This window comes from Ranitomeya imitator, chromosome 3, assembly GCF_032444005.1.
Source record: "Ranitomeya imitator isolate aRanImi1 chromosome 3, aRanImi1.pri, whole genome shotgun sequence".
Lineage (NCBI taxonomy): Eukaryota > Metazoa > Chordata > Amphibia > Anura > Dendrobatidae > Ranitomeya > Ranitomeya imitator.
In genome coordinates, this window is record NC_091284.1 from 35643394 (window position 1) to 35666332 (window position 22939).

The window sequence follows — 22939 nt, forward strand, 5'->3', positions numbered from 1 at the left end:
TATTCCAATAAAATACTTTTATGCTTGTGGGTGTAATGTGAAAAAACGTGGAAAAGTTGTCTAAGTAAAACCTAACCCGCACAAGTCATTATGAGAGGGGTCAAAGCCTTAGAACGTGGAAAAGCCAATAATATCTAATTCACCTTAGAGCACCGCTCACCCCCTCTATTCATTCATAAACCTGGGACAGAAATAAGCAGAAAAATAAAATGTACTTTTGATTCCTGTACAGATTTTATTGATGCCCTTAATGCTGTAGAAACACAATGGTCGCTTTCTGCGCTTGATATCGGTGTCAGATGCGCCGTGTGTCCTTGGATCTGGTGTTTACAGTGTAGGCAGGCAGCCTCCGAACTGCGTCACCCAGCCAGACAAAAGATTGCCAACGTTAACCCTCTGTCCTCAATGTGGAAACCAAACACGCTAAAGCTTCCTACAGAACAAAAACATTTCATAACCTCTATGATGGGTGAGGAGGAGACCCCTTATCAGCAACGATGATCCACCCAACCCAAAAATAGAGAGAATGGATATTTAGTACAAGGAGGTACTACAAACCGTGCAGATGTCATGGTCTTAGGGTGTTACACCGCCACCTAACCCAACATGGCGGGAGCTGCCAACCACCCCGGGAGCCTTGGTGCAAAAAAAACAAAAGCAGAGGGAAGTCGGCGGTCATCCAAAGTGGTGGACGCTAAGGCAGAACTTTCATGAAGTTAAGAGAAAGTTTTATTCCCATCAAACTCGAAGCAAATCCAACAAATAAGTGACCCGGCATTAGTGTACAGTAAAAATAAAATGACCAAGAAATTTAAGTCCCACCCAGGGATCTGTCCAATCCACGCTCCCCTGACTCTGTGCAATCCACGCCCCCCTGACTGTGCAATCCACGCCCTTGCCCAGAGCTCTGTCCAATCCAAGTGCCCGACTGTGCAATCCACGCCCCTGCCCAGAGGTCTGTGCAATCCACGCCCCTGCCCAGAGGTCTGTGCAATCCACGCCCCTGCCCAGAGGTCTGTGCAATCCACGCCCCTGCCCAGAGGTCTGTGCAATCCACGCCCCTGCCCAGAGGTCTGTGCAATCCACGCCCCTGCCCAGAGGTCTGTGCAATCCACGCCCCTGCCCAGAGGTCTGTGCAATCCACGCCCCTGCCCAGAGGTCTGTGCAATCCACGCCCCTGCCCAGAGGTCTGTGCAATCCACGCCCCTGCCCAGAGGTCTGTGCAATCCACGCCCCTGCCCAGAGGTCTGTGCAATCCACGCCCCTGCCCAGAGGTCTGTGCAATCCACGCCCCTGCCCAGAGGTCTGTGCAATCCACGCCCCTGCCCAGAGGTCTGTGCAATCCACGCCCCTGCCCAGAGGTCTGTGCAATCCACGCCCCTGCCCAGAGGTCTGTGCAATCCACGCCCCTGCCCAGAGGTCTGTGCAATCCACGTCCCCCTAGCTGTGCAATACACGCCCCTGCCCAGGGCTCTGTGCAATCCACGTGCCCCTGACTGTGCAATCCACGCCCCTGCCCAGGGCTCTGTGCAATCCACGTGCCCCTGACTGTGCAATCCACGCCCCTGCCCAGGGCTCTGTGCAATCCATGCCCCTGCCCAGGGCTCTGTGCAATCCGCGCCCCTGCCCAGAGCTCTGTCCAATGCGCCCCCGACTGTGCAATCCACTCCCCGACTGCAATCCACGCCCCTGCCCAGAGCTCTGTCCAATCCACGCCCCCCTGACTGTGCAATCCACGCCCCCTGCCCAGAGCTCTGTCCAATCCACGCCCTTGCCTAGAGCTCTGTGCAATCCACGCCCCTGCCCAGAGCTCAGTCCAATCCACGCCCCCTGCCCAGAGCTCTGTCCAATCCACGCCCCCGACTGTGCAATCCACGCCCCCTGCCCAGAGCTCTGTCCAATCCACGCCCTTGCCTAGAGCTCTGTGCAATCCACGCCCCTGCCCAGAGCTCAGTCCAATCCACACCCCAATTGTGCAATCCACGCCCCTGCTCAGACCTCTGTGCAATCCACGCCCCTGCTCAGACCTCTGTCCAATCCACGCCCCTGCCCAGACCTCTGTCCAAGCCACGCCCCTGCCCAGACCTCTGTCCAAGCCACGCCCCTGCCCAGACCTCTGTGCAATCCACGCCCCCGACTGCGCAATCCACGCCCCTGCCCAGAGCTGCGCAATCCACGCCCCCCGACTGTGCAATCCACGCCCCCGACTGTGCAATCCACGCCCTCCGACTGCGCTATCCACGCCCCTCGACTGCGCTATCCACGCCCCTCGACTGCGCTATCCACGCCCCCCGACTGCGCTATCCACGCCCCCCGACTGCGCTATCCACACCCCCGACTGCGCTATCCACGCCCCCCGACTGCGCTATCCACGCCCCCCGACTGCGCTATCCACGCCCCTCGACTGCGCTATCCACGCTCCCCGACTGCGCTATCCACGCCCCCCGACTGCGCTATCCACGCCCCTCGACTGCGCTATCCACGCTCCCCCTGACTGTGCAATCCACGCAGCCCCCCCCCCCCCCACCGACTGTGCAATCCACGCCCCTGCCCAGAGCTCTGTGCAATTTACGCCCCCTGCCCAGAGCTCTGTGCAATTTACGCCCCCTGCCCAGAGCTCTGTGCAATCCACACCCCTGCCCAGAGCTCTGTGCAATCCACGCCCCTGCCCAGGGTTCTGTACAATCCACACCCCTGTCCAGAGCTCTGCAATGCAACCCCTTCCCCCCCGCCCAGAGCAAACCAACCCCCCACCCACCAAGAAGTGCAGAGGTTATGAGCACTTTGCAGTCTGCAAGCCGATGTCTTATTGCAGACAAATCCATTTTTTTTCTTAAAAAGTAAATGAGTTCTTAAGATCTATGGGCTGGACACAGATCTCCCTTAGACTCCGCCTCCAGGTCTTACGATAAATAACAGGGGTTATACCAGTGTGAGGCATGTATATCAGGACAGCAGACCATCAGTCATTACATGTCTCACACTGGTAACTTCCCATCATTTACAATAATCTCTGGAGGCAGATTCTCAGGAAGATCTATGTCCGGCCCATAGATCTTAACAGCTTAGTTACACATTAATAAAAACATGGATTTCTCTGGAACAAGAGATCGGATCACAGACATCAAGGTATCCTGTTATTCAGCTTCCTATGACCTTCATGCCCATATAGACGGCTTTATCATATATTCATACATGACGTGCTACTAGTGTACCGCGTGGTCAGAACACCGATGATTTCCGCTCTCCATCCTGCCTCGGGGTCCCTGGCGGGTGGGGCTGGCAGATGTGATCAGTGAGGGCCCTCGGGGTCCCTGGGGGGTGGGGCTGGCAGATGTGATCAGTGAGGGCCCTCGGGGTCCCTGGGGGGTGGGGCTGGCAGATGTGATCAGTGAGGGCCCTCGGGGTCCCTGGGGGGTGGGGCTGGCAGATGTGATCAGTGAGGGCCCTCGGGGTCCCTGGGGGGTGGGGCTGGCAGATGTGATCAGTGAGGGCCCTCGGGGTCCCTGGGGGGTGGGGCTTGCAGATGTGATCAGTGAGGGCCCTCGGGGTCCCTGGCGGGTGGGGCTGGCAGATGTGATCAGTGAGGGCTTTGGCCAATCAGCAGCCAGGAATCTTATAGAACTTGATAACCGTATTGATACATTGTACATTCCGCTGTCACCTAGGTGACAAATGAGAGGATCGTGGCCACAATTCCGCCATATACATGGGCAGGCGGTGACCTCCGAATACAGGTGACGTCCGCCCAATTGTTCAGGATTTGCCCTGTTGACCGGCACCACGATGCCCCCTTCCTCCTCACGTCTGTGCCACTGACAGGGTTAAGTGGAGATTTGGGGGGTGAATGCACCCAGTAGGAAATGGCGCTGATTGGGCAGACGACGACATGTGACTGCAGAACTAAAATTATCCGACCCCGATGCCCACCTGTTGCTTTCCCCACACATGCCGGGGACGGGTATTTTTAGAATGCAGTGCCATGTTCCGGGGGGCATGCACTTTAACCCCTGCCGGCCCGGGCAGCCGCCTTCCTCCTCTCTGGCACGTAAGGTGGCCAATGTAAAGGCTTATTTCTACGTTTTGTTCCCAGATTGTGCGGCGCTGTCTGCAGTGAGGAGGAAACTGCTGCAGATCATTAAATCCTCGTTTATCAACGTCTCTCGCCAGGCAACACAATGCGGGAGCCGAGCGCGCGGGGCAGCCCAGCAACAGCGGCTCATTAGCATAGGCTGCCACTCACACGGCGCGCCCTCATTGGACGGGCTCCGGCGAAGGAGGACCAATCCCAGACGCTCTATGCAAATCGACTTTGCTCCAGTTGCCAGGGCAGAGCCGCTCGCCGGCCGCCCAATAGGAAAACAAACAATAAACAAGAGCGAGAAGCGAAACATTGTATCTGCCGCGGTGTGCTCGGTGCTGTGGGCAGGGTGCAGTGTGCTCGGTGCAGTGTGCTGTGGGCAGGGTGCAGTGTGCTCGGTGCAGGGTGCTGTGGGCAGGGTGCAGTGTGCTCGGTGCAGGGGGCAGTGTGCTGGGTGCAGTGTGCTGTGGGCAGGGGGCTGTGTGCTGGGGGCAGTGTGCTGTGGGCAGGGGGCAGTGTGCTGGGTGCAGTGTGCTGTGGGCAGGGGGCTGTGTGCAGGGGGCAGTGTGCTGTGGGCAGGGGGCTGTGTGCAGGGGGCAGTGTGCTGGGGGCAGTGTGCTGTGGGCAGGGGGCAGGGGGCAGTGTGCTGTGGGCAGGGGGCAGTGTGCTGGGGGCAGTGTGCTGTGGGCAGGGTGCAGGGGGCAGTGTGCTGTGGGCAGGGGGCTGTGGGCAGGGGGCAGTGTGCAGGGGGCAGTGTGCAGGGGCAGTGTGCAGGGGCAGTGGGCTGGGTGCAGTGGGCAGGGGGAAGTGTGCTGTGGGCAGGGGACAGTGTGCTGTGGGCAGGGGGCAGTGTGCAGGGGCAGTGGGCTGGGTGCAGTGGGCAGGGGGAAGTGTGCTGTGGGCAGGGGACAGTGTGCTGTGGGCAGGGGACAGTGTGCTGGGTGCAGTGTGCTGTGGGCAGGGGGCAGTGTGCTGGGTGCAGTGTGCTGTGGGCAGGGGGCAGTGTGCTGGGTGCAGTGTGCTGTGGGCAGGGGGCAGTGTGCTGGGTGCAGTGTGCTGTGGGCAGGGGGCAGTGTGCTGGGTGCAGTGTGCTGGGGGCAGTGTGCTGTGGGCAGGGGGCAGTGTGCAGGGGGCAGTGTGCTGTGGGCAGGGGGCTGTGGGCAGGGGGCAGTGTGCAGGGGGCAGTGTGCTGTGGGCAGGGGGCAGTGTGCAGGGGCAGTGGGCTGGGTGCAGTGGGCAGGGGGAAGTGTGCTGTGGGCAGGGGACAGTGTGCTGGGTGCAGTGTGCTGTGGGCAGGGGGCAGTGTGCTGGGTGCAGTGTGCTGTGGGCAGGGGGCAGTGTGCTGGGTGCAGTGTGCTGTGGGCAGGGGGCAGTGTGCTGTGTGCAGTGTTCCGGCGTGCAGTGTGCACGGGGCTGTGTGCAGGGTGCAGGGTGCTGTGTGCACGGGGCTGGGTGCAGGCGGCCAATCACTGCGCTGCTGCCAATCGGTGCACTAGGGCACGGGGGAACCGAATTTCTGCACCCGGGCTGTGTGCACTGGAGCAAAGAGCTGCATGACCCCTCCTGGCACCAGTGCAAAGTTCACCCTGGTATTCAGGGTGGACCCCTCCCACCCCAGAGTTATGGTGAGGGCACTCACCACCTAGAGGACACTGGTTCAGTCCTTCATGTCTCCTGTTCTAGGTGAGAAACCATTAAACATTCCCAAACTGGTGGAGAATACTGGTCACGTTGTGAGCACACGGTTCGGTCTGTATGAGTCCAGTGGGCGGTGCTAATCAGTGATTGACAGTTCTCTCAAGATATAGGCAAGACTGTCAATCACTGATCTGGACTCCGCCTACCGGACACCTAGCCATAAACACGGATAAGATGCAAGTTGCACTGACACTTCTCCCATTACATCCGGCCTGCTGATCAGAGATCATTTTCAGCCTGCAGGTTCCCTATAAAGGGCTGTCCATGATTTTTTATTTTTATAATGGACCTAAAAACGAACAGGCATGTCGTTACTATCTACCTACCCGACTCCTGCCAGGGCTTCAGCTGCTCCACATCAGCAGAGCGGCTCTTTTTCTTCCAGGCTGCTCGGTCCAGGAGGCATGACTGCAGACGTCATGCTGATTGACCACTAGCTGCCCTCAGGCACCAGGAGCCGGCTGTCCATCAGCATGACATCGGTAGCAGAAGAGAAGCCGCGGCACCGGGGCGGAAGAGAAGCCGCGGCACCGGGGCGGAAGAGAAGCCGCGGCACCGGGGCGGAAGAGAAGCCGCGGCACCGGGGCGGAAGAGAAGCCGCGGCACCGGGGCGGAAGAGAAGCCGCGGCACCGGGGCGGAAGAGAAGCCGCGGCACCGGGGCGGAAGAGAAGCCGCGGCACCGGGGCGGAAGAGAAGCCGCGGCACCGGGGCGGAAGAGAAGCCGCGGCACCGGGGCGGAAGAGAAGCCGCGGCACCGGGGCGGAAGAGAAGCCGCGGCACCGGGGCGGAAGAGAAGCCGCGGCACCGGGGCGGAAGAGAAGCCGCGGCACCGGGGCGGAAGAGAAGCCGCGGCACCGGGGCGGAAGAGAAGCCGCGGCACCGGGGCGGAAGAGAAGCCGCGGCACCGGGGCGGAAGAGAAGCCGCGGCACCGGGGCGGAAGAGAAGCCGCGGCACCGGGCGGAAGAGAAGCCGCGGCACCGGGGCGGAAGAGAAGCCTCTGCTCATAAGCAAAGCTGCAGAATTATTATATCAGAGAAAAAACTATGGAGGTTTAATAGCCCATAGGGGCTTCGGCGACATTTTGGCTTTAAATGCGAGCCTCTCAAGCCGGTCTTGAGCTGAACGCCATATTTTTTCTAAAAAAAAAGATAAAAAGGAGTGCTGTTTCATGTTTATACACTTCATATTTTTCATTGTTCATTTTAATTTTTTTTTCTCTCTCTTTTACTTCTCTAAATGCAAACTGGGAAAGTGGTGTCCAAACCAAAGTGTCGCGGAGTGATTGTAAACCAGATTGCTGAATCTCAGTCTATGGGGAGCCACTGAGGTGGAGAACAGAAGATTGCAATTGGTGGTGGTTGGGGGGCAGAGGGGGAGATTGGTGTCCAGATTATTGGAAAGATGGGGGGTCCACAAGTGCAATGTTGGTGTATAATCAGCAATATTCAGAGAAGAACTCATGGCCTCCCAACATTGGTTATCATTCAGGTCTTGAAAGAGTGACGGACGCCAAGCAGGGTGACGGACGCCAAGCAGGGTGACGGACGCCAAGAAGAGTGACGGACGCCAAGCAGGGTGACGGACGCCAAGCAGGGTGACGGACGCCAAGCAGAGTGACGGACGCCAAGCAGGGTAACGGACGCCAAGCAGAGTGACGGACGCCAAGCAGAGTGACGGACGCCAAGCAGAGTAACGGACGCCGAGTGACGGACCCCAAGAAAAGTAGTAGGGATCATCCATTCATACTGGGACGCAGACTAGCAAGAATTCTCTTAGCCGCCAAGGTCACACAGACGCTGGCAATCTAAGGGTTAAGTATCCGGCCACAACATTGCAATGCAAATAAGGCCCCCCCACCACCCCCTCACCTTCGCTTTCAGCTTTCATTCTCCATCATCAATCAGATGTTATAAAGAGAGGTGTGAGATTGTGCAGGGCTTGGACATGCTGCTCTGGAGCCGCTGTGTTCCTCTAACAGCTGACAGCCACAGATTCCCTGCTGCTTCTCAGAGAGGAAACCCAACAGCTGGTGGGCGAGGAATGCCCCGGCTCAGATCTGACCCATCAAAGCTAGCCTGGTGCCGTCCAGCTTCCCCGGCCAGGGATGGGGGTCTGCAGGCCTCTACTTACTAAATCTCACATCCACCTACGCCCTGATTCAGATTTCTGGAAGAAGGAAAAAGCATCTAAGGAACAAAGTGACAAAACAGCCAAAGTGACAGAAAGAGGGAAGATTTCATCTCAACTATACAATGTAGATCACAATAAAGGGGCTGTCCTGTTAAAGACGATATCTGGAGACCGGGGCATCTAGTAACGACTGATGCATGCACACGACTTGCACTGCTCCCATCACGTGCCGCCATATGGGCGACGTGATAAACAACTGTCTGCCTCCAATATTGGGGTGACGATATGTATACACGGTACTGATTGGTGGCAGCAACCAAAAAGGGTAAAAATCATCCTAGAAAGCCCGCCATGATGGTCTGACCTATGACATTACCGGCTTATGACAATCCTTAGAGGGGGTTCTCCACAATTATAGTTATTGCTGATGTCACTTTTTATTTCCGATTTGTATGGTAAAAAGAAAAACAAAAGTCGTTTTTTTCCCCCAGTCAGAAATTGGAAAATCATCCTTGGGGCATGTGCAGACAGTGTTTTCAGCGCGCAGGTTTTAATATAGAAGGCGCTTCAGGAAAAGGCCGGCGGTGTTTTTCCTGAAGAATCTTCTTTGTCAACTTTCTCAACTTTTTTTTCTTTATTACTATTTTCTATGTAAAATAGTAGCAGAAGAATGCGGGTCAGATCGCTTCTTTTAGTCTCTTTCTGGCATTCGATGCCACAACATATACGCAGAGAGTCACCTGAACATTGCTGTTCATACCTACATTCTTTTCATCAACTTATATTTTTCCTTTTCGCACCTTTTTTTTTTTTAAAGATGGCGCATGTACATACCCTAAGGCTGGATCCACCCCGGCCACATTAGTTTGGCTGATGTTGACACTCCAGGGGCTCGATTCATCATTTGTGGGAGGAAAGGTGTTTAAAGATCCATTTTGCCAAATTCTTGAAAAATGTGCCCAAGGGTTCGTGAATCTTACCATCTTTATTTTTGTCTTTTCAGCGCAAAAAAAAGTCACGGGCTCCGTTAAAATATCACATGCAACAATAACATTTGTGCAAAAAAATTCTGTGGTGTACAAATAAAAAAAACACATTTACTCAAGGAGGGGAGTATGATGGGGATGGGTTTGCATTTTGCAAAAAAAAAAGAAAAAAGCAACTTTGTAAAAAGCCACAAATACTGAATCGGCCACAAACATCTGGATTTTAAAAACCACAACAAAAAAAAAGACAAAAGTAGAAAGGAGATTCCAATATAGGAACAACACAAGCATTTCGCTTCAACCAAAAACAGCTTCACAACATGAAAAACGACACAATAGGTGCAATGCAATAATGAATGGCCCCCCTAAATTTGATGTATCCAGTGCTTGGATGGTTCATGATTTCCATCTGTCCTTCCTCCGGTCTCTTGGCTTAGGGAGGCTGAGCACTACTCAGGCAGCATCAGCGGAGAGTATGGCTCATTATTCATGGTGGGGTGGGAGGAGGCAGGGATTGAAAAGGGGTTGGTCTTGGGTAGTGGACAACCCCTTTAATCTTCTGGTGGGGGATGCCAAATGAAAGCTGCAGCCAATTGGCGGCCACTCATTGGATACTGCCTTCAAAGATTATGGATATCCCCCACCGAAGTGGAAGCCAGAAAATCGGGGTAAAGGGGACGTGACCGAGTTGCTGTGGGATGGGAAAAGCCCAATCCTTTTAAATAAAGCAGCCATACTTTTCTAATCAAGCCCTGCAGTCTACGTCAGGAACTATATCTCTGAATTGTCTGTTCCTCCGGAATTCTTCCTAGAAATTTATAAGCAAAAATGACAACAGGGCGTTAACATGTAGGAGGGAGGAGGTGGGGTGATGGACACTAACATTGTCCAATCAGAGCCGATATCTACCACCACCGGAGACTTGGAGGACAACGCTGAAGAGGTTTTTCTTGTTTAAGCAGTTAAAAGGTTATTTTTGTATAATGAAAAGTTGATTTTTCCAAAATATTTTGCGTAATCATTTCTTGAAGCTTTTATCCAATAAAAGGAGTCAGTCCTGGTCATGTGATGATCACACCGCTGCACGGCTCATCACAGGACAGTTATCAGAGCTGGAGGTGAACACTGAATGTTCCTACTGATCGATCACCGATTATTTGCTCATTTATATGGATCAATAACAAGACGCAGATGTGGGGTGCAACTAGAGAAGTCTCTTCAGCAGACGTCCCATCATTGGAGTGAAGCTCTGTAATAGTGCTGAGCGCGCCCACCCCTCTACCGAGCGCGCCCACCCCTCTACCGAGCGCGCCCACCCCTCTACCGAGCGCGCCCACCCCTCTACCGAGCGCGCCCACCCCCCTACCGAGCGCGCCCACCCCTCTACCGAGCGCGCCCACCCCTCTACCGAGCGCGCCCACCCCTCTACCGAGCGCGCCCACCCCTCTACCGAGCGCGCCCACCCCTCTACCGAGCGCGCCCACCCCTCTACCGAGCGCGCCCACCCCCCTACCGAGCGCGCTTACCCCCCTACCGAGCGCGCCCACCCCCCTACCGAGCGCGCCCACCCCCCCTACCGAGCGCGCCCACCCCCCTACCGAGCGCGCCCACCCCTCTACCGAGCGCGCCCACCCCTCTACCGAGCGCGCCCACCCCTCTACCGAGCGCGCCCACCCCTCTACCGAGCGCGCCCACCCCCCTACCGAGCGCGCCCACCCCCCTACCGAGCGCGCCCACCCCCCTACCGAGCGCGCCCACCCCTCTACCGAGCGCGCCCACCCCTCTACCGAGCGCGCCCACCCCTCTACCGAGCGCGCCCACCCCTCTACCGAGCGCGCCCACCCCTCTACCGAGCGCGCCCACCCCTCTACCGAGCGCGCCCACCCCTCTACCGAGCGCGCCCACCCCTCTACCGAGCGCGCCCACCCCTCTACCGAGCGCGCCCACCCCTCTACCGAGCGCGCCCACCCCTCTACCGAGCGCGCCCGACACCCTACCGAGCGCGCCCGACACCCTACCGAGCACGCCCACCATTCTTCACATATTGCAGACTACCACCAATGACTGAAACCAAATGAGACTCAACCGACCCGGGCAGAAAACGTTGAATCTGGAGGCCGCAGCTTGAAAATGCAACACAGCATCATCCCTTCCCAAAAGCATTCTGGTTTTAAGCCTTAAAGGGGTTGTCCACATTTTTTCTCCTTTAATACATTTTTTTTTTTAAAGAAAACTTTTGCATTTGGGCTTCATTAAAAATGTTGCCCCCTGTGTTACACTATCGCAGGCTGCAGAATGAGTTAGCTGATAATCAGCTCGCTATAAACAGGCTCTCATAGGGAGACTGTCTTTTCCACAGCTCCTCTCAGCTGAATAATGACCATAGACCACATCAACGTTAAATCTGCCAGGAAACCGTCTGTAAAAGAAAACGGAGCAATGTTTTTCATGAAACCAAGTTGCAAAAAATAAATTTGCTCTAAATGGAGTTTATTAAATAAAAGAATGTCCAAGAGAGGTGGACAACTCCTTCAAAAGGCTGTGACAATTTTTAAAGAAAGTCTGTGTCTGATGTCAAATTCATTCCGTCCATGAGATGCAAATACAGAACTAAAAAAAGGGCAGAGATCTATCTGGGGGTCCCAACGGCCTGAACCAGATGCTGACAATGCTCTTCATGGCTTCCCAAAAGCTTTTACCAAGACTATAAATTATCCCCTAATGTAATTCCACTGCACATACCCTCAGGATAGTGGATAACTTACTAATTTGCTGGGGGTCTCACTGCTGGGACCCCCAGGTACATACTGCACCTTCTCATCAATCCTTGCAGAGCCACATTATTGGGACCAGTGATGATCCCAGAAATTGGACCTCCGGTAAGTTATAATCTTGCATGTGGAACTTGGGAGCTGTCAGTCAACTGCTGCCCTCCAAAAAGTGGTAACCCATCACAGCCGTACATAGCACCCTATAACCACTATTTAAAGGGGCAGTCCATATCAGGGAGTTTGTATTTAATGCAGAGGATGGGGGGGTCCCCTGTTCAGGTTTCAGGTCTCAGGTCGGAGTGGTGAAAGAGCATCTATCGCTCAGGAGGACGTAGAATGGGCATTGTGTAATACTTTGTTTCTCCTGTGGAGGTGCTGCAGCGTAATTTCACACTTATTGTCAAGTCTCCCACAAAATCACTGCATGTCCCAGCAAGGATGGGGGACACTTAATAATCTTATCAAGGAACCCTTCCAAACAGGCGGTGACTGTTCCTCTGTACATGACATCAGTCACTCCCTGACCCCGCCACGGCTTCTTCGCTAGTCTGGAGACTGAATGGACGAGACGTCATTACTACGATCAGGTTCAGACTGGTGATTTTTTTCCCTCTAATTTTATGAAGTAGCCAACTTTTGGAAACACCCCTTTAAGTCCCCTTTTAATTTGGCTCAATTAAAATCTCTGATTGCAGTCAGTGAACCAGATCCCCATATGCACGTGATCCTCTCCGTGCACACTGATGCATTGTAGCGACACTTATACGGGGAGATAACAGGAGTCTGTGCATTTATACATTAGACACAAAGTAGCAAAAGTTTTTTTTCCCACATCCGTTTTTTTGCAGACAACTATGGAAGCCTGTATATAGGATGGCGTATACAGGGAGGAGCAGTGACTACGCTGATGGACCAGCATCGCCCGCTATTCTGAGCAGATTATTAGCATGTTCCCCTCACATCAATTAGCAGACACATGATATTCGCAGTCACATGTGAGACCGCGCGCTCTGCCCAACAATTGGGCTATATATAGCAGAGCTATTCCCGTTTCAGCTATTTCTGTGCGGCTCACAACAGCGTGAAGACACAGAAGCGTGAACACTCACTTATTATTACCAACACCAGCATCGCGCGCACAAACAAGACGCCGCGCAGCCGCACGGCCACCTGTGATGTGCGCGGAGCCGCACGGCCACCTGTGATGTGCGCGGAGCCGCACGGCCACCTGTGATGTGCGCGGAGCCGCACGGCCACCTGTGATGTGCGCGGAGCCGCACGGCCACCTGTGATGTGCGCGGAGCCGCACGGCCACCTGTGATGTGCGCGGAGCCGCACGGCCACCTGTGATGTGCGCGGAGCCGCACGGCCACCTGTGATGTGCCCGGAGCCGCACGGCCACCTGTGATGTGCGCGGAGCCGCACGGCCACCTGTGATGTGCGCGGAGCCGCACGGCCACCTGTGATGTGCGCGGAGCCGCACGGCCACCTGTGATGTGCCCGGAGCCGCACGGCCACCTGTGATGTGCGCGGAGCCGCACGGCCACCTGTGATGTGCGCGGAGCCGCACGGCCACCTGTGATGTGCGCGGAGCCGCACGGCCACCTGTGATGTGCGCGGAGCCGCACTGCCACCTGTGATGTGCGCGGAGCCGCACGGCCACCTGTGATGTGCGCGGAGCCGCACGGCCACCTGTGATGTGCGCGGAGCCGCACGGCCACCTGTGATGTGCGCGGAGCCGCACGGCCACCTGTGATGTGCCCGGAGCCGCACGGCCACCTGTGATGTGCGCGGAGCCGCACGGCCACCTGTGATGTGCGCGGAGCCGCACGGCCACCTGTGATGTGCGCGGAGCCGCACGGCCACCTGTGATGTGCCCGGAGCCGCACGGCCACCTGTGATGTGCGCGGAGCCGCACGGCCACCTGTGATGTGCGCGGAGCCCCACGGCCACCTGTGATGTGCGCGGAGCCGCACGGCCACCTGTGATGTGCGCGGAGCCGCACGGCCACCTGTGATGTGCGCGGAGCCGCACGGCCACCTGTGATGTGCGCGGAGCCGCACGGGCACCTGTGATGTGCGCGGAGCCGCACGGCCACCTGTGATGTGCGCGGAGCCGCACGGCCACCTGTGATGTGCGCGGAGCCGCACGGCCACCTGTGATGTGCGCGGAGCCGCACGGCCACCTGTGAAGTGCGCGGAGCCGCACGGCCACCTGTGATGTGCGCGGAGCCGCACGGCCACCTGTGATGTGCGCGGAGCCGCACGGCCACCTGTGATGTGCGCGGAGCCGCACGGCCACCTGTGAAGTGCGCGGAGCCGCACGGCCACCTGTGATGTGCGCGGAGCCGCACGGCCACCTGTGATGTGCCCGGAGCCGCACGGCCACCTGTGATGTGCCCGGAGCCGCACGGCCACCTGTGATGTGCGCGGAGCCGCACGGCCACCTGTGATGTGCGCGGAGCCGCACGGCCACCTGTGATGTGCCCGGAGCCGCACGGCCACCTGTGATGTGCCCGGAGCCGCACGGCCACCTGTGATGTGCGCGGAGCCGCACGGCCACCTGTGATGTGCGCGGAGCCGCACGGCCACCTGTGATGTGCGCGGAGCCGCACGGCCACCTGTGATGTGCGCGGAGCCGCACGGCCACCTGTGATGTGCGCGGAGCCGCACGGCCACCTGTGATGTGCGCGGAGCCGCACGGCCACCTGTGATGTGCGCGGAGCCGCACGGCCACCTGTGATGTGCGCGGAGCCGCACGGCCACCTGTGATGTGCCCGGAGCCGCACGGCCACCTGTGATGTGCACGGAGCCGCACGGCCACCTGTGATGTGCACGGAGCCGCACGGCCACCTGTGATGTGCACGGAGCCGCACGGCCACCTGTGATGTGCACGGAGCCGCAGCCGCACGGCCACTTGTGATGTGCACGGAGCCCCACGGCCACCTGTGATGTGCACGGAGCCGCACGGCCACCTGTGATGTGCACGGAGCCGCACGGCCACCTGTGATGTGCACGAAGCCGCACGGCCACCTGTGATGTGTACGGAGCCGCAGGGCCACCTGTGATGTGCACGGAGCCGCAGGGCCGCCTGTGATGTGCACGGAGCTGCATGGCCACCTGTGATGTGCACGGAGCCGCAGTCGGCAAAAGTGAATGGAAACGCTCCATGTGTACCTGCTGAAAGCAAGGTGACCCCTGAGGTTGTATATGGAGTGGAGGAAACCACATACAGTTTTATCAGCAGTAGATTATCACTGTTATGTAGGCAATCCAGTGACACAGTGTGCCAGCAATCAGAGTACATACAGTGATCTGACAATAACCCAAAAACAATAGAACGAGCTCTGAGACGTGGAATCTCTGTAGACCGCAATACCTGAACCTATCCTAACACAACTAAAGGCAGCTGTGGATTGCGCCTGACACTACCTATGCAACTCGGCACAGCCTGAGGAGCTGACTAGCCTGAAGATAGAAAAACAAGCCTGACTTGCCTCAGAGAAATACCCCAAAGGAAAAGGCAGCCCCCCACATATAATGACTGTTAGCAAGATGAAAAGACAAACGTAGGGATGAAATAGATTCAGCAAAGTGAGGCCTGATATTCTAGATAGAGCGAGGATAGCAAAGAGAACTATGCAGTCTACAAAAAACCCTAAAGCAAAAAACCACGCAAAGGGGGCAAAAAGACCCACCGTGCCGAACTAACGGCACGGCGGTACACCCTTTGCGTCTCAGAGCATCCAGCAAAACAAATTGACAAGCTGGACAGAAAAAGTAGCAACAAAAGCAAAGAAGCACTTATCTAAGCAGAGCAGCAGGCCACAGGAAAGATCCAGAAGCTCAGATCCAACACTGGAACATTGACAAGGAGCAAGGAAGACAGAATCAGGTGGAGTTAAATAACAAAGCAGCCAACGAACTCACCAGAACACCTGAGGGAGGAAGCTCAGAAGCTGCAGTACCACTTGTGACCACAGGAGTGAATTCAGCCACAGAATTCACAACATATCACTAGAGGACTAGTGAACTGCTACCAGGTAGTCCAGCCCCGCCCCCACCACTGATTGGCAGCTTTCTGCCTATGCACACTGTAAGGTGGGCAGGGTTAAGGTACTGTTACACTAAACGATTTACCAAAGATCACGACCAGCGATACGACCTGGCCGTGATCGTTGGTAAGTCGTGTGGTCGCTGGGGAGCTGTCACACAGACAGCTCTCTCCAGCGACCAACGATGCCGAAGTCCCCGGGTAACCAGGGTAAACATCAGGTTACTAAGTGCAGCGCCGCGCTTAGTAACCCGATATTTACCCTGATTACCATTGTAAAAGTAAAAAAAAAAAAAAAAAACACTACATACTTACATTCCGGTGTCTGTCACGTTCCCAGGGTCAGCTTCCCTGCACTGTGTAAGCGCCGGCCGTAAAGCAGAGCGGTGACGTCACCGCTGTGCTCTGCTTTACGGCCGGCGCTGACAGTGCAGGGAAGCTGACGCCGGGGGACGTGACAGACATCGGAATGTGAGTATTTTTTTTTTTTTTTACTTTTACTTTTACAATGGTAACCAGGGTAAATATCGGGTTACTAAGCGCGGCCCTGCACTTAGTAACCCGATGTTTACCCTGGTTACAGGTGAATACATCACTGGATCGGCGTCCGACACGCTGATCTAGCGATGACAGCGGGTGATCAGCGACCAAAAAAAGGTCCTGATCATTCCCCACGACCAACGATCTCCCAGCAGGGGCCTGATCGTTGGTCGCTGTCACACAAAGATATCGTTAGCGGGATCGTTGCTACGTCACAAAAAGTAACAAAATCGTTATGTGTGAAGGTACCTTTATACACAGCTCAGCGTTCAGAGAACTATTAACTCTGCATTAGATAAAACAGTGATTTTATCAAAACTGCAGCAACCAACCCAGTAAGCGATACATCGTTCGGGTCTCAGCATTCTTAGACCGCCACTAGGACCCGTCAAATAACAACTACCCCTTGCTGAAATCAAGCAAGAATAACCTAAAAGCCATACTCTGCGGTAAAAGCACAAAGGTTATATGCCGATTTTTCAGATATGACAGATTCTGTGCCAAAACCCACACCGGACTCACAAATTTTAAGCTGACATGGTAATACAGCCTCACGGGTCTGCTGTACTTATAAGTTGAAAAGTCAAACCACGGGGGTATGTCCAAAAACCAGCAACTTCACTAGTGATCAAAAAGTTAAAATGGCAAATATCGGTGAACCCGGAAAGATCTTACATGGTGGTCACTGTGAAAGTCATTGTAGGATCTGCTTAAAAGGAAATTTTGGCAATATTATGGCAATGCCTCGGACTAAGCTGCAATTTATAACCTCGTAATCATCTCTCACTTGCTGATCGGTTGTAGAAAAGACGAACCAGAAAGTCTCCAAGATGCCGGAGATTTCAGATCATTTCTAGGGGGACAAGAAACCCCTATTCCAACATTTGTAGATGCGGTGCAGCTGCCCCCTCCGGATCACGGATGCCGTCATCTTTCCTGGAGGAATGTGGTATGTGATGCCATGATGCCATGGGATCCAGACGGAAGGTGATGGGTACAGGAGGGAATTCCGTGCAGTGAAGAGGAGTCTGTCTCTTGTCACCCTGCTGAGGGGGCAAATGACAGCGCAGAGTTCAGGGGCAGCCTGACAGCTACAGACCCAGCGCAGGGTAGGGAAGACTATCCCTAGAAAATAGGGCCATGTAAAATCTTATGTCCAAGGGCGGATTTACATTAGCTGGAGACATTTGGGGGGGGGGAGGGGTCTAGATCTTGCCATTAGGAGTGTAGCCTCCTTAGGATCCTGCATCATCTGACTATCTTGAATTTTTACATTTAGGCCAAGATTCCATATGCAAAAACACTGCTTTACAAAATAGCAATCTGCTCGGATTACGGGATCATTTTTGTAAACATTTTTCCATTGTTTGATACAGATTTTTTATATGAATTTTTTAGTTAAGGTATTCTTTAACCACTGATTCTGAGGCAGTTTTTCGTGACATATTGTACTTTATGTTAGTGGTAAAATTTCAAACTGATAATTTTTGTACCCTTAAATCAGAGGGCAGGGCTCAGAAGGGAAGGAGCACTGTTTTACTTTTTCAACGTAGAATTGGCTGGAATTGAAATCGGACGCCATATCGCGTTTGGAAATCCCTGATGTACCTAAACAGGGGAAGCCTCCTAATTATAACTCCAACCGTAACCTCAGCACACCCCTAACTCTAACCATAACCACAACCCTAACACCTCTAACCGTAACCCTAACTACAACCCCACCCTAACCCAACCCTATCCCCAACCCAACCCTATCCCAACCCAACCCTATCCCCAACCCAACCCTATCCCAACCCAACCCTAGCCCAACCCAACCCTATCCCAACCCAACCCTATCCCAACCCAACCCTAGCTTGAGCCCCAATTCTAACCCTAGCCCAACCCAAACCCAACCCTATCCCTACCCTAGCATGAGCACCAATTCTAACCCCTAGCCCAACCCTATCCCCAACGGAAAAATGGAAATAAATACATTTTTATTCTTATTTTATTAATTTTACCTAACTAAGGGGGTGATAAAGGGTGTTTGATATACCTTTTTTTTATTTTGATCACTGTGATAGGGTCTATCAGAGTGATCAAAATGAACCAATATAAAAAAAAATTCCTATTGGTGCCAGCCGAACTTGGCACTGCGCATGTGCCCAGCATTTTCTTCACGGAAGAAGATGCTGCCGGCCGGGGGAACATCACAGGGGAATGCAGGAGGGTCTAGGGACACCGGTGGTACTGGGGGGTGGGATCGGGGGACCTAATTTCTCTCTCCTCTGATGTGCGATCCCATCAGAGGAGAGAGAAATTAAATGGGAAAACTGACCTTTTTTTTTTGCGGTCGCCGTTATTCCATGAATAACTGCGATCACTACACTGGGGTTGGTAAAAACCGACCCGAATCATGTTCTCTGGTGGCTGAGAACCCAGAGAATTTCCGACTCTGGGGAAGGCGCTAACACCTTATTTCTCAGCGCCATTAAAAAGCAGCGCTGAGGAATAAGTACCTTTAACTGCAGCTGTTAAAAGGAGAAAACGGCGGTCGTTAAGGGGTTAAAAAAAATATAAAATATCACGAGAAGGCAATAGGGAAAAAAAAAAAAACACAGCTCTGCAGCATCTTCACACGCACATCAGTCGTCAGTTCTCAGGAAATCACATCCAATTTGCTAGAACTGTTGATTGCAAAAAACAAACAAAAAAAAAAACAACACACACCGGTTACAAATCCAGCATTTCCGCATTGCCCGTTTTTACTTCTGTCCTCTCGCATCTACTGGAAGTCCGAAGATTTTTGACTAATTGAACGAAGTTAAAGGGATTGTCCATCCTTCGTCAATCGCTCTAAAGACCACCCAGGAAGCAGAAGCGATTACCTCCTGCCTTATCGCGAGTATTGAGGGGGCAATGGACCTATAGACTTTCCACTTAGCCCATGAGCGTTCAGGGAGGAGGCGAGCACTTCTGACTATATATACATCCGACGTGAATACAGACCCTAGACTTGTCGATGTGAGCCTTTGCTCCCAGACCACCATTGATCTGATGAGTCTAAACAAAAACGTTAATTCCACTTTAAAGGTAAGTTCACACAGGGCGTTTTTTGTTTTCTGCAGCAAAACCCGATTTCTTGTCAGGAAAGAAGCTGCGGCAAAAACGCATGTTTTGGTGTGTTTTCATTTGTTTTTGGGGCTAACTTCTCTCTCTTTGTGCATGCTACTAAAGTTGAGTGCTCCCAGAGGGGGAAAAAAAAAAAAAACTTCCTGTAGAACCGTACCTCTAGATCTTTTGAAAAGCCAGCAATTTACGTGCCGCTTACAGTAAAATCAGAGCGTGACAGGTTAGAATGGAATAGACAAATAGGATATGTATCTATATAGCTATATCTCTACATATATATTTTATATATAGTTTTTAACCGGCATAGTGTCAAGATGCGACCGTCCTGGCTGAGAACCACTGGTAAATGAGCTGCTGTGAGCAGTGTCAGTTACCGCCGGTCACTGAGGCTGCGTTCCCAGCCGGGCTGAACTGCGGTGACCTCAGTGAGAGCCCCACTAGAACCGTGAGAAAGTCGCACAGTGCAGAGGCGAGCAAAAAAAGCCCGGTGTGAACTTACCCTAAGTGATGTGGCGCTGCTTGATCCGTCCTCGTGATCCCTTTTTAAATGACCTTATATGTTGTACTACTACCACATCATCCTACATAACTAATGAACAATCTGTGGGAGTGATACATTTCTGAACGGAAACCGCTAGCAGCTACATGACATACAGGCGCAACAGATTTCACTGCTCGCATTTCCAAAATTTGCCAGTCAAAATCGAAGATGAAGTTCCATGCGTGACAGATGTAGCGGGTGGGAGGGAGCGCGCCGCAGACACATTCGGAAGGAGCCGCGCAGCCAAGAAACATTAACCTGTTACATATCGTACTGTAGGACTCAGGGGTGAACCTAGCCATACTGCTGCCTGAGGCGAACTTCAAAACGGCGGCCCCCAAACACATATACAGTACTTCCCCCCTATAGGGCTCCCATCTCATATACAGTCCCCCCATACATTACATGGGTTATAACTATTCTACACTCTACAATAGGTCATAAATCAGACAGTATAGTCCTCTACACAGTATTCTGAGCACCACAGTGCTCCATACTATATAATGGCCACACATGATGCTCCATACTGTATAATGGCCACACATGATGCTCCATACTGTATAATGGCCACACATGATGCTCCATACTGTATAATGGCCACACATGATCCTCCATACTGTATAATGACCACACATGATGCTCCATACTGTATAATGACCGCACATGATGCTCCATACTGTATAATGACCACACATGATGCTCCATACTGTATAATGACCGCACATGATGCTCCATACTGTATAATAGCCACACATGATGCTCCATACTGTATAATGGCCACACATGATGCTCCATACTGTATAATGGCCACACATGATGCTCCATACTATATAATAGCCACACATGATGCTCCATACTGTATAATGGCCACACATGATGCTCCATACTGTATAATGGCCACACATGATGCTCCATACTGTATAATGGCCACACATGATGCTCCATACTGTATAATGGCCACACATGATGCTCCATACTGTATAATAGCCACACATGATGCTCCATACTGTATGATGACCACACATGATGCTCCATACTGTATAATGGCCACACATGATGCTCCATACTGTATAATAGCCACACATGATGCTCCATACTGTATAATGGCCACACATGTTGCTCCATACTGTATAATAGCCACACATGATGCTCCATACTGTATAATGGCCACACATGATGCTCCATACTGTATAATGGCCACACATGATGCTCCATACTGTATGATGACCACACATGATGCTCTATACTATATAATGGCCACACATGATGCTCCATACTGTATAATAGCCACACATGATGCTCTATACTGTATAATGGCCACACATGATGCTCCATACTGTATAATGGCCACACATAGTTACCCGTTCTCACGCGGCTCCACTCCGTACACCTCGCACACACCCGGCTCTGCTCCATACACCTCATACACACGGCTCCGCTCCATACACCTCATACACACCCGCACTGCTACATCCACACTGTAAACCCCTCCTGACCCCACATATAAGGCAGCTTACCATGGCAACCAGCACAGCAGAGTCCTGCAATCCATGGAGGTCCCGATCATGAGACCCCTGACTCCTCCCCTCCTGTGACCTCATCACAGGTCCTGTTTGCACAGAGCAGCCATATATGTGGTGTGCTCGTCTGCGGGTGCAGGGATGACCGGCTGATATTGCACACTGTGGGTTGTGACTAACCTAATGGTTAGGTTGTGGGATGTGAGCAGGGGCGTGCGCACCGCACTAGTGAAACGCAAATGTCAGGGATTATGGAGAGTCGGCACCAGGTGTTCTGACCGCCCCCTGTCTTTCAGTGACGACTGCCACCTGAAGCAAAGGGCTCAACTTGCCCCATGATAGCGGCGCCCCTGGTAGGACTCACTGAGCAGACCGGGGCCACAGAAGAGCCCAACATCCCCATACTACATGGCCTACTCAGATACAAGGATCATAAGACCAGGACGGCTTGTAATACGGTTTTATAGCAGGTGGAACTCAGTTTTGTCCCTACAGAGCCACAAATAAACTCCCTACTGACATACAGATGTAAAAGATAACACGAAGGCTGCCTGCAGCCACCACTAGAAGGAGCTCATGAGCTTAATGAATACAGATCATACACCTGCAAAGCAGGCAGATAGAGCTCCCCCTTGTGGTGGCACTATTTAAATAGGTTTATACAGATATTAAAACGTTAACTCTCACGGGCATCCGAACCATTAGATTAAAAAAAACACTCTTTAAAGGAACAAGCAAAAAGAAATATAGCAAGGCGTACATCACAATACAAATAATCGTAAGCCAGAGAAAGCACATCTGTCCTCTTACACTATTTGTTGCACTAGATGAGGGCACTGTATTACATGTACAGGTTTTTCTCCATGTAGCCAAAAAAGAACAAACTATATTGTGACATTTGGCCACTAGGATCACTAGAAGAAAGCAATGGACATATAGTATAAGAGTCAAAAGTATTTATGTTCCCTCCAACTCACCATGATCTTTAGGACAGTGATTGACAATCGCTCTTGTCATCATTACACCTGACTGTATATTCATGCAGTGGCCAAATTGCACAAAATTCATTCATGCTGTTCTGGCTACTAAGCGTAGTAGGTAGATTTGTCCAGTCCTGAGTGCAGGACAGAAGGACTGAGCATACTCTGAAACATCGCAGGATTTTGTAAAGAATAAGTGGAATAAGGGAAAAAAAGCCAAACTACAAGGAGAAAAAAACAGCATCAGAATTCCCCAGACAAGTATGAACCAGCCCCTTTAGAGCCAGCCCCTTTAGAGCCAGCCCCTTTAGAGCCAGCCCCTTTAGAACCAGCCTTTTTAGAACCAGCCCCTTTAGAGCCAGCCCCTTTAGAACCAGCCCCTTTAGAACCAGCCCCTTTAGAACCAGCCCCTTTAGAACCAGCCCCTTTAGAACCAGCCCCTTTAGAACCAGCCCCTTTAGAACCAGCCCCTTTAGAACCAGCCCCTTTAGAACCAGCCCCTTACCGCTGGTACCATAAAAAGGAT

The 22939-nt window shown here is 53.1% G+C and overlaps 1 protein-coding gene across 1 annotated transcript in view; it reads right to left on the bottom strand.

Annotated features, from left to right (window-relative positions):
* The window catches only part of DYRK1A (dual specificity tyrosine phosphorylation regulated kinase 1A), a 100643-nt gene that overhangs the window by 18823 nt on the left and 58881 nt on the right, over positions 1-22939 (bottom strand). The gene's annotated exons all lie outside the window — the stretch shown is intronic.